This window comes from Toxorhynchites rutilus, chromosome 2, assembly GCF_029784135.1.
Source record: "Toxorhynchites rutilus septentrionalis strain SRP chromosome 2, ASM2978413v1, whole genome shotgun sequence".
Classification (NCBI taxonomy): Eukaryota; Metazoa; Arthropoda; class Insecta; order Diptera; family Culicidae; genus Toxorhynchites; species Toxorhynchites rutilus.
In genome coordinates, this window is record NC_073745.1 from 59,408,480 (window position 1) to 59,428,465 (window position 19,986).

At 35.6% G+C, this 19,986-nt stretch overlaps 1 protein-coding gene across 8 annotated transcripts in view; it reads left to right on the forward strand.

Moving 5' to 3' along the window:
* Nucleotides 1-19,986, forward strand: part of LOC129764245 (single-stranded DNA-binding protein 3) — a 147,689-nt gene that overhangs the window by 30,506 nt on the left and 97,197 nt on the right. The gene's annotated exons all lie outside the window — the stretch shown is intronic.

Here is a 19,986-nt window from a genome sequence, read left to right on the forward strand (position 1 = left end):
CACGATCAGTATAATCTGAGCTAGCCACATATGGGATTCTCTTATCTGTTATCCTTCCCATTCTCGTGTAATTTGATATAAGGGACATGACGTTTGATTTAATTATTTAAACAGAAGCTGGTCAGCTGCGTCGGACAGAAGCATAATCTTCATATAAAACATCTCAGGAGTTTCAAAGAATTTGCCAAAAGCAGAAAGTGATTCAGATGGTCTTTAGACGGATATCAAAATTATGGAGAAGGAACTAGAGAAGAATTTAAAAACAGTATCTTGTGAATACTTAGCAATGATAGACTATTTTTTTTCCTTGTTTAAAACTTATCACTTTTTTGATATTCTTTCATTCAAAGTATGTCTTCAAAACAATATCGTTGAGAATATCTATTACGTAAAAAACAAACGCCTTATTTGTTATAACTATTGTCCTCATTCGGATCTTGTCCACCATTTTCGAATGTTTGAATTACAAAAACGAGCTCTGCAATGTTGGAAAAACTATACAGTTATTATTTTATACTCAAAATATCAACAAATCAATATTACACAATCAATCATGATGATCGTTCTCTCTAGTAGGAGATTATTAATTATTGTTTCTCTCACACTATTACAGCTTATTTGGGCCAGTGACCTATTTTCCCATTATATGGTGTTGCAACTCTCTATTGGTCTAATCCTAAAAGCAGAAACAAAAAAATTCTATTCATTCAGGATAATCGGAAGTAGACCTTTCGCCATGTTTCAATGAGTCTACGGGAGCTAAATTTTAGTTCTTTATTATATTCCATAGCGCATTTACGGAATCCAAATAAACAAAAAAACAAAAGTCTTCTGGATACGTCAGGACTTCGTTCTAAAAATGCCACCAGGCGGGTAAATTGCTTTTTGTTTATTTTTTCTTTCCTAAAAAGCAAGACAAGATTCAAAACGTTAGCAAACAAGCTAAATAAATACGAAATAAAACTTACTCCATTCCGCGTGACTAGCTTTCATCATCTAGAACACAAGTGACAAATATACCTATTTTTCTCCGAGACGTGACAGTATCGTGATATTCATAATAACACCGAGTGGCAGCCGTAATAACGTTGTATACAATTCACTTCGTTTTCACCGTGAAGTAACGTTCATGATCAGGCCCATAGTGGGGGTAATATGTACAGGTTTGTAATGAACATATACATATGAAGTGTAGACGTTTATCGATCGCGAGAGGAATAATTTTATTCAACCAAGGTCTGAACTCATCACGAATGTCCGTTGAATGATGAAAAAATCTAATTAATCCACTTAGAAGAGATATCGTGCTTTTCAGCAGTACAAACGGACAAGAACCTCAACTATTTTGCTTGTGGTTCCAGTCAGCTTCTAAACAGTCCACATTTGGCGATTTAATTTCCATTTATAGACGCAGGGCATTCCTTAGGAATAGATTAAACAGACTTTTCACAGTCCATCTCACTCCAACTGGCAACTGTCCGTTTTACCCCACCGGTACAATATTTTTTAATAATTTAAATTTTCCACTCAAAAATGAATTCACTCTCCGTACATACCTAATATCTCTTCTCTGTGAACTCACAAACCGAAATGTAACTATCAGCGAATTGAATTTTGATATTCAACCACTCAAAATGCTTAATATCGAAGCAGCTAAAATTACATCCACAAGCGGAATCATGTATGATTTTCGGTTTTTGTTTCCCTTTTCCACTTTTGATCAGTATTCATTGCCATAGGGTGGCTTAGATATTATAGAATAACATGTAGAATTTGAATTTTTTGAAATTTGAATTTCAAAATGTAACTATACAAATCAACCACCTGTCCATATTACCTCCACTGTCCGTATTGCCCGCGGTTCCCCTACCGACTCCGACTCCTGCCAAAAAAAGGAAATAATTCGAAACCAGGGTTTACATTAGAACGTTCAATTCACGATTTTCCCTGATTAGACAATTAGATTAGATAAAAATACACATCAAAGTTTGGAATTCTTTTTCCGAAAGAAAATATGTCACCCTTCTAAGCTTGAGTCGGCTGCGAGTAATCGACTTTTTACATTATTAATCTTTGAGGTAAGGAAAATGTTGATATATACTAGTGAAAAGAGTTTGGCTCTTTTAAACATATGTAACTGAGCCTTTTAAAATAAACGAATTTTAATGAAATATAGCATGCTCGTAAAAACAGAGGGCTTGATCACTTCACGGTGAAAACGAAATGAAGTGCATATAACCTTGCATACAAATCATTTCGTTTTCAACGTGAAGTGACGTTCGTGGCCCAGAATTGCTTCAGCCAAATCTTCCTTCATTGAGACTCGATGATCTGACTTCACCATTTTCAAAGCAGAGAACAGTCTTTCTACGCAAACTTGAGTTGGTGGCATGGCAGTAATCGTTCGTGCAGCTCAGGAAACGCTGGAATCACTTCATGTACTGTCATCTGGCACGGTAGGTCATATTTTCCATTCTCCGGCTTGACAAGCTTGAATTTCACTTTGAAAGATGTTCAGTGGCAGGTTTACCGTCATTTTCTCATTTCCGAGGTGATGTCGTTTTGCTTTTTTACTATCCAGGTAAGTCTCGAAATCTGTGCTCTCTGATGAAGATGAAGGCTATGGATTATCGCTGCAAGATTCGCCGACAGGTTCATCATCCTCCTTCGTCTACAATAAACCTTTCATTCCTTCCGATGTTTCACATAGCGCTCCCTTGGCCATCGTTAATTGGCTCTCGTTGAGTAAAATTCTGCTCTTTGGGTCGATGTAAATTTCTGCTAACAATATAACATTAGCCAGAAGTGTACTTTCTATTCTCTCCATGGTCCGTACAACTCCATTTGCAATTGCCCTTTCTATCTTACTAAGGCGAAAAATCAGACTTCTTCATTTCAAAATAAACTTTCTCGTTGTTAGTTCGAAACGGATTTGCGCAAGTCCGCTTTTTCAGTGTTTGCTTCTTCAATCACCATGCAACTCTCTCTCTTATGCTTTGGTTTTGAAGACAAATTCCAAGTTTTCTTGCTTGTTTAACACTCCTATACTCGCGCGAAAAGTCGTAATTTGTGTACTCTGGAATGTGCGCGTCTCTGTGTTATTGCTATTGTGTATTTTTAGGTGTTATTGGTATTTATTCAAAGAAAAAGATATAATAGAGTGAAAAAACTTCAGAAAATATTTTGTTTAGCTTCATTCAGTTTTAATAGTCATTTAATTCAGCCACCTCAGTGATGCACGGTCTGTCAGACCTATACGCGAGTATAGGAAGATTAAAGTCATGAAAGCTGGTTGTGACAAAAACATTTGTTTTGCACGACCATATCCACAATGCTCTTCTCAAGCATTTCAGCTGGGGGTCTCCGTAGCCACATTGGTTGCGCGTTCGCTTAGCAAGCGATCGATCGTGGGTTCAAACTCAGGGCCCGCTATTGACCATCTTTGTGTTGTTATAGAATAACTACGTCCACGCAACAATCATCAGCGATGGAGATCGATCCATGGTCGAAATGAGATCGATTCATCCATACAACTGCTCTACTCTGCAAGACACATCGGGCTGCTGTTCTATAGATAATACAACAATGATCAATCAACTGTCTCCGCTGTCCGGTCTAACTGGATAATGGAAGAACAGAAAGAAAACTCTTACGCCTAAATGGCTACTGTGTAAATATGTAACATCTGCAATGGTATAGAAGGGAATACTCTAACGCCGAAAAACGGCAACTGTGTTATGTGCTAATTTTAGATATGATAAACATGTGTCATGTACACGATTAAAATTCGGCTCTGTTACAGCTAATGAGCCTGAAATAAACGAAAAAGGGATAAAAAAAGCATTTCAGCAGTTATGCTAACCGTTATCTTGTCGCTTATGAAGACAGTAGAGAGCTGTGGTTGACCACAACACAAGCAAACGATCCGGACGTGAATAGGAAAATAATAAGATCATAAAATAATTATTTTTTTCAAAATATATATTTTTATCAAGGCTCATATGGCGCTAGCCTAACGTAGCCGGAAGTTCAATATTTTGACAATATTTCTACATTTCGTTGTAACGCAAACAGTTCGAATTTCAACAATGTATTTTCATAAATTTTGTTGAATGTTTACAATGAAGTATATTCAACGTCAATTTCATTCAAAAGAGTCGTTTGTTTATTTATGTTATATAGCTAAATGTATTTTTTTGAAAACATTCTTTGTCATAACATACCATGTCTCACTGTCGGTTAAGCTTTGGCAAAACTCAGACGTCATTCGATGTGAGATGGTGAACCTTTTTAGCTCTCTTTATCTAAGGACTTTTTATCAAAACTTGACGAAATGTTTCCCGAGAATTCAATTCAAATTCAAAGATTACTTTAGCTGTTCTAACTATTTCCCGATCATCCCGGCCAGAGAGCTTTGATTGGAGGTCCCTTCTTCTTACCGTCTTGAGGATTCGTCAAATAATTGAGCATTGCTTGATGGAATCGTCCATTTCGACGAGCAATTTCTCTGATACCAACATTTTCTTGGTTAAATACATCGATTTGTCCTTTTTCTCTCTTCGTGAGCTCTTTTCCTCTCGGCATTTCCCAGATTTTTTGATCAATCGCGATAATTTACACACCAAAATGTTATGAGTTAAACATTAATAATAATTTTTCAAAGAAAACATGTAAAAGCTTAGTTAGTTAGGAAAACTTGTTCCCTATGGCTGAATTTTAATTCTCAAAATAATTTTGTTTGAATTAAATTTTCTTTTTTTTTAAATTTGTTTGATATTTTTGACTGAAAACTTGAATAATTCCCTACGTTTCATTCTTCAACAAACATTTTGTTGGTCTTAAAGCTTTTATGTTAAAATTTTTTGAAAACAAAAATTGAAGAAAAACTCAAAATTAAAAACAAAAACTTTTACTGAAAATCTATAAAAACTACAAAATGTTTCAAAATGATTCAAGGGTGAAATGTAGAAAATTATTTATGTTTTCGTTTAAAAATATCAAACAAAAGAAAGATTACTACTAATGTTTAACTCGTAACGATTTTATGTGTAAAATATCCCTATTGACGATTTCCGCAAACTTTTTTCCATTTAGAAACATGTCTAAGGCGAGAATTTACACACAAACATGTCACGAGTAGACAATATTTTTTTCTGGATTCTCATACAAAAATGTCATATATTCCAGAAGCCATAAAACATAATAAAAGCTATCTTCACTTTGAACGAAATTATAATAAATTTTAATCTATCTATCTATATATATATATATATATATATATATATATATATATATATATATATATATAAAAATGGGTTTCTGTCTGTCTGATTTTTATGGACTCGGAAACTACTGAACCGATCGACATGAAAATTGGTATGTAAGGGTTTCTGGGACCGGGGAAGGTTTTCATGATAGTTTGAGACCCCTACGCCCTCTCTAAGGGGGGGCTGCCATACAAATGAAATACCAATTTCTGCAATACTCGACAATTAATCAAGCAAATGAAACGAAATTTGGCATGTGGAGGTTTTAGGGTGCAATAAATATTTCTATGGTGGCTAGACACTCCGCCCCCCCTCTCTAAGGGGGGCTGCCATACAAATGAAACACAAATTTCTACATTACTCGAGAATTAATCAAGCAAATGCAACCAAATTAGGCATCTGGGGGTTTTAGGGTGCAATACATGTTTCTGTGGTAGTTAGACACTCCACCCCCCCTCTCTAAGGGGGGCTGCCATACAAATGAAACACTAATTCCTACATTACTCGAGAATTAATCAAGCAAATGCAACCAAATTAGGCATCTGGGGGTTTTAGGGTGCAATAAATGTTTCTGTGGTAGTTAGACACTCCACCCTCCTCTCTAAGGGGGAGGGGGGGCTGCCAGACAAATGAAACACAATTTTTCAAATTACTCGAGAATTAATCGAGCAAATGCAACCAAATTAGGCATCTGGAGGTTTTAGGGTGCAATAAATATTTCTATGGTGGGGGGCTGCCATACAAATGAAATACCAATTTCTGCATTACTCGAGAACTAATCAAGCAAATGAAACCAAATTTGGCATATGGAGGTTTTAGAGTGCAATAAATGATTCTATGGTGGTTAGATATTCTGCCCCCTATCTTTGTGGGAGGGGGGGGGGGCTGCCATACAAATGAAATACAAATTTCTGCATTACTCGAGAATTAATCAAGCAAACGAAACCAAGTAAAGTATATGGAGGTTTTAGGGCGCAATAAATGTTTACACGGTGGTTAGACACTCCACTCCCTCTCTAAGGGGGAGCTGTCATACAAATGAAAAACAAACTTCTGCATAACTCGAAAACTAATCAAGCAAATGGAGCCAAATTTGGCATGTGAAGATTTTAGGAGACACGAAACGTTGTGAATAAACACTTCTCCCCTCTCTCTAAGGGGAGAAGAGGGGAGGAGTCTGTCTTTATTCTATCATATTTCCTGTATCAAACATTTATTTCATGTAACAGAGAAACATGTTATTTGCAAGTGGTTGAAAAATCTTGAACGAGAATTGTGTCTGAAAATAATCGGATATTATATTGATGAGTTTTGGTAGAAGTACTAGGTTTTTTTTCAGTAAAAGGTAAATTCAACGGGGTCGATTAGAAGATCAATCAATGAACAGTTCTGCGATTGGACTCATGAACTTGCGCTTAGTAAGAAAAAGTGAATGTTTGAAGGTATTGATAACAAAAAACAAATTTTGGACGGAACGAAGTTTGCCGGGTCAGCTAGTTTTTCAATCAAAACATTAAAAAGTTGTTGTAAAAACTTTTTTCCTGTAAAAGTGTCCATCTTTCGATGTATGACTTGTTGGAAATTGTATGGGTTATTCATGTTTTTTTGAGAATAAAAATACGTTTTTCAAAAAAATGAATTTTAATTTTTTTTCTGTGTAATTCTCTAAAAATAAATTTTGACGTAGGACTACGTTTTTGATTTCTCCGTAGGGGGCACTCTACGAAAAATGTAACGGAAAATTGAGAGTTTTCAAATGCATATTACGCAGAATCGTTCTTACGATATATGTTATAATATATACCATTAGACGGCAAATTTATCCAGCAATTTTTTCACTAGAGACACAGTGGAAATAGTAAGACATGTGAGCAATTTAACGAATACAAGAGGAATGTTTTACAAGCGAAAGCAAAGGTAAATCATGTATTATGCCTTTTTCGTTCAACTTGGTTACCGTGAATGTTGTATGCAACACAAGGTTGTGTGCAATAATTCGTTCTATCAAACAAATTAGACATCCAGTTAATATGTAGGAATAAGGGTGATGTAGATGGTTAAGTGGGTTAGTAAGACGACTGCAATTCCATAGAAATCATTGGGCCTTGTTCCTGAATACACTTCACGGTGGAAACGACAATGTATCCGCGACGTCAACGGTACGGTGTCGACATCTGGATACGAAATTAGTTTTCCATTAAAACTTATCATTATAATTTAAAGTTATCGTCAGGTATAATTTTTGAAAAACCAAGTTTTCCTTTGACATCGAACTTTGATACGGAGAAGTTAATTTACATTTATAATTTTATTTGAAAAGTGTTCCTTCTGTCTGAAAACCCATTATTATCTTTGACGGGAATGAAGCCCATAGACTGCAAACGAACATTATTCCACCGAAAAAGCTACTACTCTCGATGAGTTACAATACCATAGCTATCCAGTAAAAATTAAGCAGTTATATGATTTCACTAGCTGACCCGGCAAACTTCGTCCCGCCCAAAATTTATTTTTCGTTATCACATTCACGTTTTTTTACTAAGCGCACGTTCATGGGTCAAATTGCAGAACTGTTCATTGATTGATTTTCTAATCTAACCTTTAAAATTACCTTTTACTATAAAATTCCTAGTACTTCTACCAAAACTCGTCATTATAATATCAGATTATTTTCAGACACAATTCTTGCTCAAGATTTTTTAACCACTTGCAAATAACATGTTTATCCGTTACATGGAATAAATGTTTGATACAGAAAATATGATAGAATAAAGACGGCCCTAAATCTGACAATTCTTTCTCGAGTTTTGCTCTTATCAACACATTCGGTGATCCATTTTTATTTATTTAGATAGAAGAAGATATAGGAGTGCGATTTATCACACTATCAGCCCCCTCTCCTTTAGAGAGAGGGGAGAAGTGTCTATCTACCATGGGAACGTTTCGTGCCCCCTAGAACTTCCACATGCCGAATTCGGCTCCATTTGCTTGCTTAGTTTTCGAGTTATGCAGAAATTTGTGTTTCATTTATATGGCAGTTCCCCCTTAAAAAAGGGGGTGGGGTGTCTAACCGCCGTAAAAACATTTATTGCACCCTAAAACCTCCACATGCCAAATTTGGTTTAATTTGCTTGATTATTTCTCGGAGTAATGCAGAAATTTGTGTTTCATTTGTATGGCAACCACATAGAGAAGAGTTTCATTAATTTACTAATTGGAATTTGAGAAGCATCGTTTGTTATGTTATTAATTGTGAAAATACGAAAAAAAACAGATTCAAAACATCTCATTTTGGCGGGACATAGTTCGCCGGGTCAGCTATTTTCATATAAATTTTACCCAGTCAGCTAAATGTTAAAAACCAGAAAAAGGCGTATAATAATTATGATAGGTGAAAATGTCATCCTTCTCCGAAGAGCATAAAACGTAAATTGTTGTGTTTTGATGTAAATTGATGTATGGTAAAATTTTCATCATCGAATTTCGAAAGCCGATCATGTACATTTTGTTTATTGGCCCAAAAAATTGATCTGTGCAAAAAATTTCAGCTCAATCGGACATGATTTAGGGGTGCCTAAGTGCGCTCAAAGTTTTGATTTTCTCATCCTCGAAAATCTTCCAAGGGGAAAATCGATTATTTTTTTTCGATGCCAAATGACTTAAAAACGTCGAGATCTTGTGTCATCTCGAAAAAAATTTTTGGCCGAAAATCGACTTTTTGGAACTTGAGCCTGAGAGGCAATGAAGTAAAAAAAATAATTATCGAATTTCAAGAAGCGACCATGTACATTTTATGTATTGGCCAGAAAAATTACCTGTGCAAAATTTCAGCACAATCGGACATGATTTAGGGGTGCCTGAAAGCACTCAAAGTTTTGATTTTTTGGCCACTTAGGCTAAGTTTCAAAAAGTCGATTTTCGTCCAAAAATTTTTTTTCGAGATAACATCAGATCTCGATGTTTCATGCATTTTTAAGTAATTTAGCACCGACAAAAATTTTTGATTTTCCAAATTTTCCCCCTTGGAAGATTTTCGAGGATCAAAAATTCAAAACTTTGAGCGTTTTAAGACACTTTACCTCCAAGCAAAAAAAAAGTTCAATTTTTCACCTTTTTTTCAATGATGAAAAGTGTACTATTTTGAATTTTTAAACCAGAAGCCGTTTGCTATCTTGAAGAACAATGATTTGAACTATAATATTCTTCGAGAAACGGGGATTGAATCGGTATGTGGACGCTGGAAACGTGCATATTCCTTAGGGTGATCACTATGCCCCCACTTCCCCTATCAGAAAAATAAATAGATTTCTTTTTCCTTAATATAAATGTTTTTTTACCACACTTTAAAGAAGTCGAACACAGTCGAAAAGCAAACAAGCACATTTGCTTGCGGCCAACAAAACTGATCCGAGTCATTTTTAGCATCCTCTGATGAACACCACGAACCTACCTATTTCGCACTGTTCATCCGACAAATTAATTTACTCACCTGCTATGGAGTTAAATCGCTGCTTACAGTTAACTTTGTCATATACAATTATGATAGGTAATTTATTAATATCTGCTGCTGATCGAAACTAATATAACTGACATTCTTGGAAACTTGGAAAAATGCGCACGTTTCAGGAAATGGATAGTAATGATGCGTTCAAAAACAAAGAAACAACATTATTCCAGTAGTCAGATTGATGCATAGCAAATCAGCAGACAACGAAACCACACGCCCGCGTCAAACTGCTACCTGTTAAATATGCGTCTTACCCTTACGATACATTCGGCATAAAAAATACACCTGCTAGCTATCCGAAGTTTATCCTTTTTCACCTGAGTGGTTGCTAGGAACTCAAATGTGGGGTGAAACAGGAACTTTGTCTCTCACATTTTAAGCCTTTACTTTCTTGGAAGTTGACTAGAAAACAGCTTTCTCAGTCACATAATGTGGCTTTCTTCCCTGAGGTCTTCAATCTTTTGACATAGAGAATGTCATAACATTCATTGATATTTGTAGGAAACGATTAATTTAGCGCATGGTGATTTTTGAGCAATGAGGGCGAAATATCCCAGCCTAGCATCGGGCTTGAATTATCTCGAAGCGATGCATATACTTTATCTCTTTAATATCCTTGTGGTTTCTACTCTGGAATATTATTCTGGGTGAAAGATTTGTCCCTTTCGCTGAATTCTACATTGTTCAATGTATGAGTAAACAAAGTAGAAAAGGTTGCATAAAATTGAAGTCGGTAGACTTGTTGCCAAAACGATCGAAATAAAGCATACCTACCGATTCAAGGTGGCATTTAACACTTCTTGCAGGTACCAGATTCATTACTTTGTAAGTTCTAAGGAGTAACGATAAATAATGATGACGACAGGTACGGGAATGGGGCAGGACTACGTGAATAATTGAGTGGAAACAAGTTGGAAAGGAAGAAAACTTGTCAAACTCATCTCTCACTTCTATTGATACAGAATTAACTTATTTACCGTTTTCTCTCAAATTCCGAACATTTAAGCCTTAGCGGCCATTGAAAAGTGTCTCATTACTCAAAATGGTACTTTTTCGCGAAATTAATGTGGTTTTTGGATACAATAGAGCCTTTTATTTCATTTGGCCACCATAAAATTAATTTACAAATTCATATTCATGGTGAAAAACTAAAAATATATACATTTGTCTCAAATTTCGAACACCCAAAATGCAATTTTTCTTAAAAAATAACTTTTGAGCTACTAGTCCGATTCAGATGGTCGATATATCAAATTAATTAGAATTAGCTATTCTTCTTTGAAAAAATATAACACTCCCGAAAATTTGGATTTTTTGCTTCGCAACATGATTCAAATTCCAAATTTTATCGCTGGTTTTGACAGTCACTTTTTTTGCAAATGCTTAGTATTTTAAGTTTTGGGCAGTATCGATACCTGTGAATAATGTTAAAAAGAAGCCTATACCACAAAGAGTTCAGGGTTTTAATAATTCAATTGTTTTAAATATTTCAGTTCACTAAATATACATTTAAAAACGAAGTGTTCGGAATTTGAGACATGACGGTACACTTGTTGTGAAACAAATCGGGGTAGGAAAAAAAGCTTTTTTGATGCAGCTTTAGGGAAATAAAATTCAGGAAGTTCATAATCAGTTCCGAGTTGGAATGATCTGAATTGTATGCTCTGGTTTACGTTTTGATAGCCATAGAACTTTTCTTCTTCAAAATTAAATGGCTTCTCTTATATTGTATTTTCATGTTGTCTTAAGTCCAATAGTTTGTCCTTTTTATTACACTCGACTATGTATTCGAGGATAATCGAAATTTTTCTGTGATTTTTCAAATGCTGTAACTGTTTTATCCTTCCGATATTTTTGTCCATCACATCTAAATTCCGCAGAACATTCCGAAACATGAAAGCTTCAAAATGATGAATATTCCATCTCCATACGATGATTTTTCAAGAAGTTACAGCATTTCAAAAATTACCTAAAAAATTCGTCTTCGCATTCTGTTTTTCAATTTTTTTTTGTCGAGTGTATAATCATTTGATATTGTGTTTTTTGTTATTTCACGATCTTATCTTAATTGCTTATCAAAATAATGCCAGAAATGTATTATGTATTTGATTAAGGTTAACAGAGGTGCTTAACACTGAATAAAGAAAAAATCCCCTAAATAATGCCCATTTTGCGGCGCATTAACGTTTCGTCTTTCTTGAAAATGAATTTTTAAGCCGTTCAATTGTGATTTCTTCAAATTTTTCTATTAAAACTCAGACAATTTCCCAAAAAGTCACTCTTAGGATACATTTTTGTATGAAGTACATTTTTTGACGTCGGACTACGTTTAACAGGATGGTGCGGTATTATTGATATTTAAAATTTTTTTTTCTCAAATCCGACGTGGAAATACGATGAAAAAAACTTCGCGTCGGTTACCGTTCGGTGAAGAATGTTTGTAATAGTTGCAGTTGTTTCGATGTATTCTAAAGTAATATCCGAAACAGTAAAAAGCAAATCGATTTTTTTCTCGGGAGAGATTGTATATGAATTTTTTGAGTATTTTCGGGCTTAACACATTGCGGATCGCTCACGAGATTTCTCGAGTTTCGCTTTTCGTCTGTTACGGATGGATTAAGAAATAACCCGTGTTTTCTACACTTGAAGATTAAATCGCCAAGAATCTAACAAGGCCTATCGACCTTCGTCTCATCCACATCGAAGGAAACGATCTCATTCGTAAAATCCGAACAAATGAAGCGTTCAAGTTTGCCCCGAAACGTGCGGTCCTCAATGTGTTAATAATATTTTATTTCCGATTGATCATTCAATTTTCATGTATTCGTGCGCACCGTTACTTGACCAATGAAAATGATTTGCTACCTCCAAGCGTCACTAAGTGTGTTCTTTGTGCAATTTCAAGTCAATCACAGAAAACAACTATGAAGTGTACAGTCTACCCAAGCTCAAGCTCAATTTTCATGTATTCGTGCATTGTTTCCAGGCTGAAAGTTACGTCAATGTTCAGCACATTCCATGTCGGATGCGAAGTAGGTGTTTTACTATGGTGAGAGCTATGTTCTTCAATTGGAAACTGGGGGTTAAAAGTTGTCACCAGTTGCTACATTACAACAGAGCGGTATAGAAGTATGAATAAGAAGCAATATAATGAACCATGTAGTCCTACGTCCCTCCGGTTATCTTCTTCTTCTTCTTCTTCTTAAATGGCACTAACGTTCCTAGAGGAACTTCGCCGTTTTGACGTAGTATTACTTGCGTCATTTTTATTAGTATTAAGTTGAGATTTTTATGCCAAACAACACGCCTTGAATGCATTCTGAGTGGCAAGCTCTAGAATACGCGTGACCACAGTGCAAGTCGGAGGAAATTTCTTTGACGAAACATCCCCCGACCAGAACGGGAATCGAACCCAAACCCCCGGCATGTTAGGTGTGACGCTAACCACTCGGCCACGGAAGCACCCACTGGTTATATCCCTGACATTACTCACCCGTATTTGAATTTATGAAAAATGCCAAAACAGTTAAAAAAAAGCTCTGTAGCGCAATTCCATGTATAAATTATCTACCGAAAAAAAAACCTCTGATTTTGCTCAAACTACATTTTGTTATTTCGTCTTGAGACGAGATATTTCGAGATACATGTTTGTTATTTCGCCTTTAGGATTCATAACTCAGAATTAGGGAGGTATTAGAAATCGAATTTTTCGTCAATGCGCTAATTTTTGAGATCACTCAACTGATTTACGATTCCTCCAGTACAAGTAAAAGGTGTTTAAGAAGACTTTCTTGAATAAAAAACTGAAGGAAAATTTTAAAAAAAATATTTATTTTTTGTGGCTTTCGAGGTGTCGGTAGAGAAAATATCCTGATAATACAGACTGATGGGCACAAACAAATTCAGCCCCATCCGAAATCGAAATATAGTAGAACCTCGATTATCAGCGAAATAGTCTGTCAATGTCACTTCAGATAACAAAAATCGTGGACAACGCAATAAAGGACTAACAATGAAGTGCAAACGCAGAAAAAAAGGTATTTCACAATGAAAACTATGTTTTGTCAATACAGAAATCAATAAATTATCCATTTGTAAGGTCATGCAACCAGTTGTCGTATAATGTAAAAAGTAAAAGGGTCTGAGCCTAGGGGCACGGACGGAAGTTTGACGTAGGACTGTGATGATTCAGAATACTTGGTTATTTTAAATGTAATTCTCCATATCTCCATTGTCCATAAATCTGTTAGTTTAACTCTTTTGAAACTCTAAAAAGTATCCCTAGAAAGGGCCGTTTGTTGTATGTGCTCATAACCTTCAAACGGTTTGTAACGAACAGAGAAAGACTATAAGCTTCTGGCAGGAAATTCAACTGTCGAACCAAAAATGATCAATGAATATCAGTGGGACACATACCAGGGTGGAATAGTAGATGAAGTACCGTTCTAAATCATACTTCGGACGCTTAAGGCATATGATGCAGAAAACAGATCTAAGCTTTATGCACAGGTATTGTTTGGTTGATATTTTCAATAAATCAGTTCAATATTCTTTTTAGGCTTTCTACTTTAGTACTTATTTGATTGAAAACATAGAAAAATCATCGAAATAAATGCTTTCCAAATGAAGCGAATAAGATCCAAATTCGGACACTAAATCAAATTTCGGACAGATTGAATTCAAATTTCGGACACTTTATTTTGTAATTTTGTGGACGAAAATTATATTACACTTCATTATATTTTATAATCAACTGCGAAATACTTACCAAGCAATCACAGTAAACTGTTAACGATGATGAGAACTGATGAAACACGGTAAAAAATTAAATATTTATGAACGGGTACCGTTTTGTCTCAAACTCCGAACACTCCATTTTTGAATGTAAATTTACTGAACTTTAATATTTTCAATAATTGAATAATAAATACCCTGACATTTTTTGTGGTGTAGGCTTCATTTTAACATCATTCACAGGTATCGTACATAACTGTACATAACTTAAAATACTAAGCATTCGCAAAAAAGTGACTGGTAAAACCAGCGATAAAATGTTTGCGTTAGCCAATTCGGAATTTGAATCAAGTTTCAAAGCACAATATCTAAATTTTTGGGAGTGTTATATAAGAATAGCTAATTCGCTTTGATTTGATATATCGATCATCTGAATCGGTCTAGTAGCTCAAAAGTTATGATTAAAAAAAATGCATTTTGGGTGTTCGGAATTTGAGACAAATGTAATCAAACATATTTGTAGTTTTTCACCAAGAATATGAATTTGTAATTTAATTTTATGGTAGCCAAATGAAAGAAAAGAATCTATTGTATCCAAAAACTACATTAATTTCGCGAAAAAGTACGATTTTGTGTAATGAGACACTGTTTAATAGCCAAAAAAGTGTTCGGAATTTGAGACAAAACGGTAAATTCTACGTGCTCACGCTAAGCAAACGTCAAACACAAACGATATTAAGTAGTGTTGTCAGATTTTTGTCGATTATGTTATAATTCAAATGTAGTTCTCATATGAAATGATAGTGAAACCAAGGGATTACTTTAAACAAGCAATTGCGATATTAATTTTATAGTTATATCATCAGTGCATTAAGTATTTCAAGATATTAGAACAAAGTGTTCGTAATATGATGTCCAAAATCTGATTCAGAGCGGTATATGTGAATCGCTAAACGAAAAAAAAATATCTTCAATGATTACATTGAATATGAAATTTATGGGGAAGAATCGAAAAAACAAGTTGAAAATACTCACGATTTCGTGATATTTTTAGATAAAATACACATGAAATCATGAATTGCTTTATTTTTATTGGATATCTATGGTATTGTGAGCTCTTTCCATTGTCTTATTCTTATTATTAGGCATTGGGAGCAGTAGCTTTTTCTGTGAAATAATGTTCGATTGCAGACTATCACAATCAAGACTTATTGGTTCTACCGCTCAATCTATCATAGAAGGAATTGAGTCATTGAGAACTATGAATTGAAGAGAATTAATATTTCATTTTGTTTCATTTTTGTTATGCGATGTAATGCCGATCTCAATAAGTTTTCGCATGATAATCGCTGCCTCCTCCTAATTGAGGAAAGATCACTGTATGGGTGACGCTTTCCTCGTTGCTTTGATGAAATCTTGAATGAAGCTAAAAGTGATGTATGAAATCTTGCATCTGATTACTTTAACATCTTGCTAATTTATTAGATAGAACGAATTATTGCACGCAATTTTGTGTGTTACAACATTCATGGGAACGATTCGGACCTGTACTGCCAACAACTGGACCGCTTGAAGGTAGCACTCATGAAGAAGAGGCCATCTTTGATAAACAGAGACCGCATTGTCTTCCATAAGGACAACGCCAGGCCACACACTTCTTTGGTGACGCGCCAGAAGCTCCGGGAGCTCGGATGGGAGGTTCTTTTGCATCCGCCGTATAGTCCGAACCTTGCACCAAGTGACTACCACCTGTTTTTGTCCATGGCGAACGAGCTAGGCAGTCAGAAGTTAGCCACAAAAGAGGCCTATGAAAATTGGCTATCCGAGTTTTTTGCCAATAAGGAAGCGAGCTTCTATAACAGGGGTATTATGAAGTTGGCATCTCGTTGGGAACAAGTCATCGAACGAAACGGCGCATATTTGACTTAAAACATATGATTGTAACTAATTTTATGAATAAATGAAAATTCAAAAAAATACCGCAGGACTTTTTTGACAGTCTAATATTATAACATATATCGTAAGAACGATTCTGCGTAATATGAATTTGAAAACTCTTAATAAACGTTACATTTTTCGTAGAGTGACCCCCCTATATAGAAATCAAAGACGTAGTCCTACGTCAAAACCATTACCAAAACAAAAGAGTAAGAGTCTACCACTCACTGACTCATTTCAGAAAGCTCTATATAATTAGTATAGAACTCGCTTCAGTGGATAATTGGATCATCCGCTCGTGCATAATCGGGGTTCTACTGTATTCCTAGATTACTATGTAAAGTAAGTAGTTAATAGACCATTAGGTCATTTCAGTTCGGTGTTTTCAATGAAAATTAGAGCGCCTTCCGTAAACTGCAGGAACCTTGTTCTGTTTATGTTGCTGAGCTGGCAGCAATCGACTTCGCATTGGGGATGATCTCCAACAAGCCTGCAGACCATTACTTCATTTTCTCGGATAGTCTCAGTTCGCTTGAGGCTCTCCAGTCGATGAAAACTAGTAGGCACCCATCTTATTTCCACACAACAGTGAGGCAGCAGATGAGTGCACTTATCGAAAGATCTTATAAGTTAACCTTTTTTTGGGTCCCCTCTCATTGCTCAATTCTTAGCAATGAGAAGGCGGACACTCTCGCAAAGATGCCCAGGATGCCTAGGAAGGCGAATTGTTTGATAGACAGATTTCATACGATGAATTTTTCCAATTACTGCGTCAGAGTTCCCTCTTGAGTTGGCAAACCGATTGGGACTTCGAGAGCGTGGTTCAAAGGTTTGGACGTAAGTCGTGACTTCATTCGTGTAATAGACTTATGTCCAACCACTACTCGCTAGATGTGCATCTCCACAGAATAAATCTTGTTCAAAGCAACGTCTGTCGGTGTGGAAACGGTTACGATGACATCGATCACGCAGTTTGGCAATGTACGGATAATTACGCAGCCAGAGAGTACCTTTTGAATGCCCTTGAGGCCCAAGGAAGACAACCCCTTGTTCCTGTTAGAGACGTGTTGGGAACTCGCGACATCTGCTATATGCAGTTGATCTATATGCTTTTGTATTTTTCTTTTTCGTTATTAGTTTGTTTGTCTTGTCCCCTCATCTCACCGTCGCCCACCCTCGACAGATAGTCGAACACCAGAAGCTATCCCTGGTCATTATGCACAATGCTACAGTGCGTGCGGCAACTCTCGGTTGAGACAACGATACCTCATATCCATATCCCTGACCTGACCCGTCCCACAAAAAATGTTGCCCTTTTAACCTCGAGTAAACCGCGAGTATTCGGTCGAATCTTACTAAACATGGCAATTAGTTGAAACTTTGTATAAACAAACCTTGAATTAGCGGCTCCGCAAAGCTTATGCGATTGAGCCTTACAAATAAATGAATTGGAAAAAAAATGTCATTTCAGTATCATTGATTTATTTTATAGAAAAACAAAAAAAACAATTTTGTTCCTAAATGGGTACTTTTAGAGTATGACATAAAAAATCCACTTGCGCTCTAAATGCACCGTTTAAAAAAAAACAAATTCAGAATGGTATCCATTATTGTTGAAAAGAATTAATATCTCTTATGGTCTTTAAAAAAATAACAATAAAAGTTGTTTTTTTTTCAAAAAAGTAGTAAAGTATATTTGTCATAAAAAAGGGGAAAAATGTGAATGTATCGGAAACTAGGAAGTATCTATAAAAATTTTCAGTTCTCTAAAGATAATGCAAACAGCTAGGTATAGGTTGGGTTTCGAAAACCTCGAAAATCTAAAATGGCTACATGTAGCCGCGAAATCCAAAAATATGAAAATTTCAACGAATTGTCAGACCACCCTAAATCAGGATATTGCTTCTAGAGCGCGAAATGAAACAAAAAATGTGTCTAAATTTTATCCAAAAGAAATAGATACACTCGTCTAAGACCATATCAACGCCTTTTTTTCGGTAGATTCTTTTTTCATGAAATTGTTATATACCTGTACTGGGGTGGTCGCGAGAATGGTCTAATCCGACGATGTCTTTTGCCAAAATTCAGCTCAATCAGACACTCTCTGAGACTTTAAAGTTTGAGTTTTTTGAAAACCGACGAATCGGGATTTTAAAAAAAATGCTTTTGATGCCAAATGCCCTAAAATAACAAAAAGCGTCTAGTCGATTTTTGACAAAACACAAGTTTATGGGATGACAGTAGATCTCGATGGTTCATGCAAAACATTTGGCATCGAATTTTTTTAACCTCGATTTCGTGTTTTTGAGCGCTTTGAAGCACCTCTCACATCACATCCGATTGAGCTGAAATTTTGCATATGTAATTTTTTGAGCCAATAAACGAAATGTACATGGTCGGTTCTTCAAATTCGATGATGATATTTTTTCATACATTCACTGCCTCCCCACAAAAATAATTTATGGGGACCACTAGCGAAGCCTACCATTTTTGTTTAGATTGGAGTACAATGCTTCTGAGTGAGGCTGTGAACCAATCATGTGAAAATCTAATCCTTATCCAACAAAACTTTGAATTGGCTCGGTTTGGTGTGGTCACAGAAGCACCTACCTCTCTACCATAGCAGCGAAGGCGGCTGTAGAATTTTTGGTGTCGATGGTTCTCTACAGATTCTTTAATTTTTGGAATTATATTGAATTCAAAGATATGTCTTGTGGTAATAATAAAACAAGAAGCTAGAAGGGTCTATGCTCAGGGGCATGGACGGGAGCTTGACGTATGAATGTTATTGTTGGAAACAATTTGTTGAACTCTTTTAACTGTTTAAAAATTCGTAGATTTATCTCTTTCAACCCTTCTTTATATGATTTTATTTATTGGTAAAATAAATCTCTATTGGTCAAAGGTTCAGACACAATCAACTTAAAGTGAACTTGTTCTTTTATACAATTTTGGGCATTCAATGTTATGATGGGAATTTCCACCATTATGCAAAGAAGGGTTAATACTTTAAATAGTTGCCTTGAAGCCGCTTGTTACGTGTACCAGTTAATGTAACCAACGGCTTCTAACGGTTTGTATTAATTTTAATTTTCTTTTTTCAAAAACCCGAAGAGTTGTGTCCGAAACACGACCGCATAGTTGACATAGATTACGTTTCGATATTTTTTTCACGTTGGTTTTGAACTGTCCGTGTCCGAGAAACACATTCCAGTTTGTACAATCGTATGCAAGAATAAAAGTGCTCCCGGCTTGGCTGTATCGTCAGTGGGTGAGTGAGCCTTGATTTATAGGCATCTTAAACTTTCTTCGTTCATTTCGACTGAGATAAAATTGAGAAAGATTTTTTCAAAACTCCTTTTTATCGATTTTTAAGATTTCACTTTCAAAGCAGTTTTTGACGTATTGAAACATGTTCAAGTGATTATCATATCGTTTCGTTCAGCCGATGAAGATAGTACCTCGCTCAAAACTTTGTATCCCGATTGTGAAGCTCTCGTTTTCGAAACTTTGAAATTACATCGCTGTAAAGAAATAAAA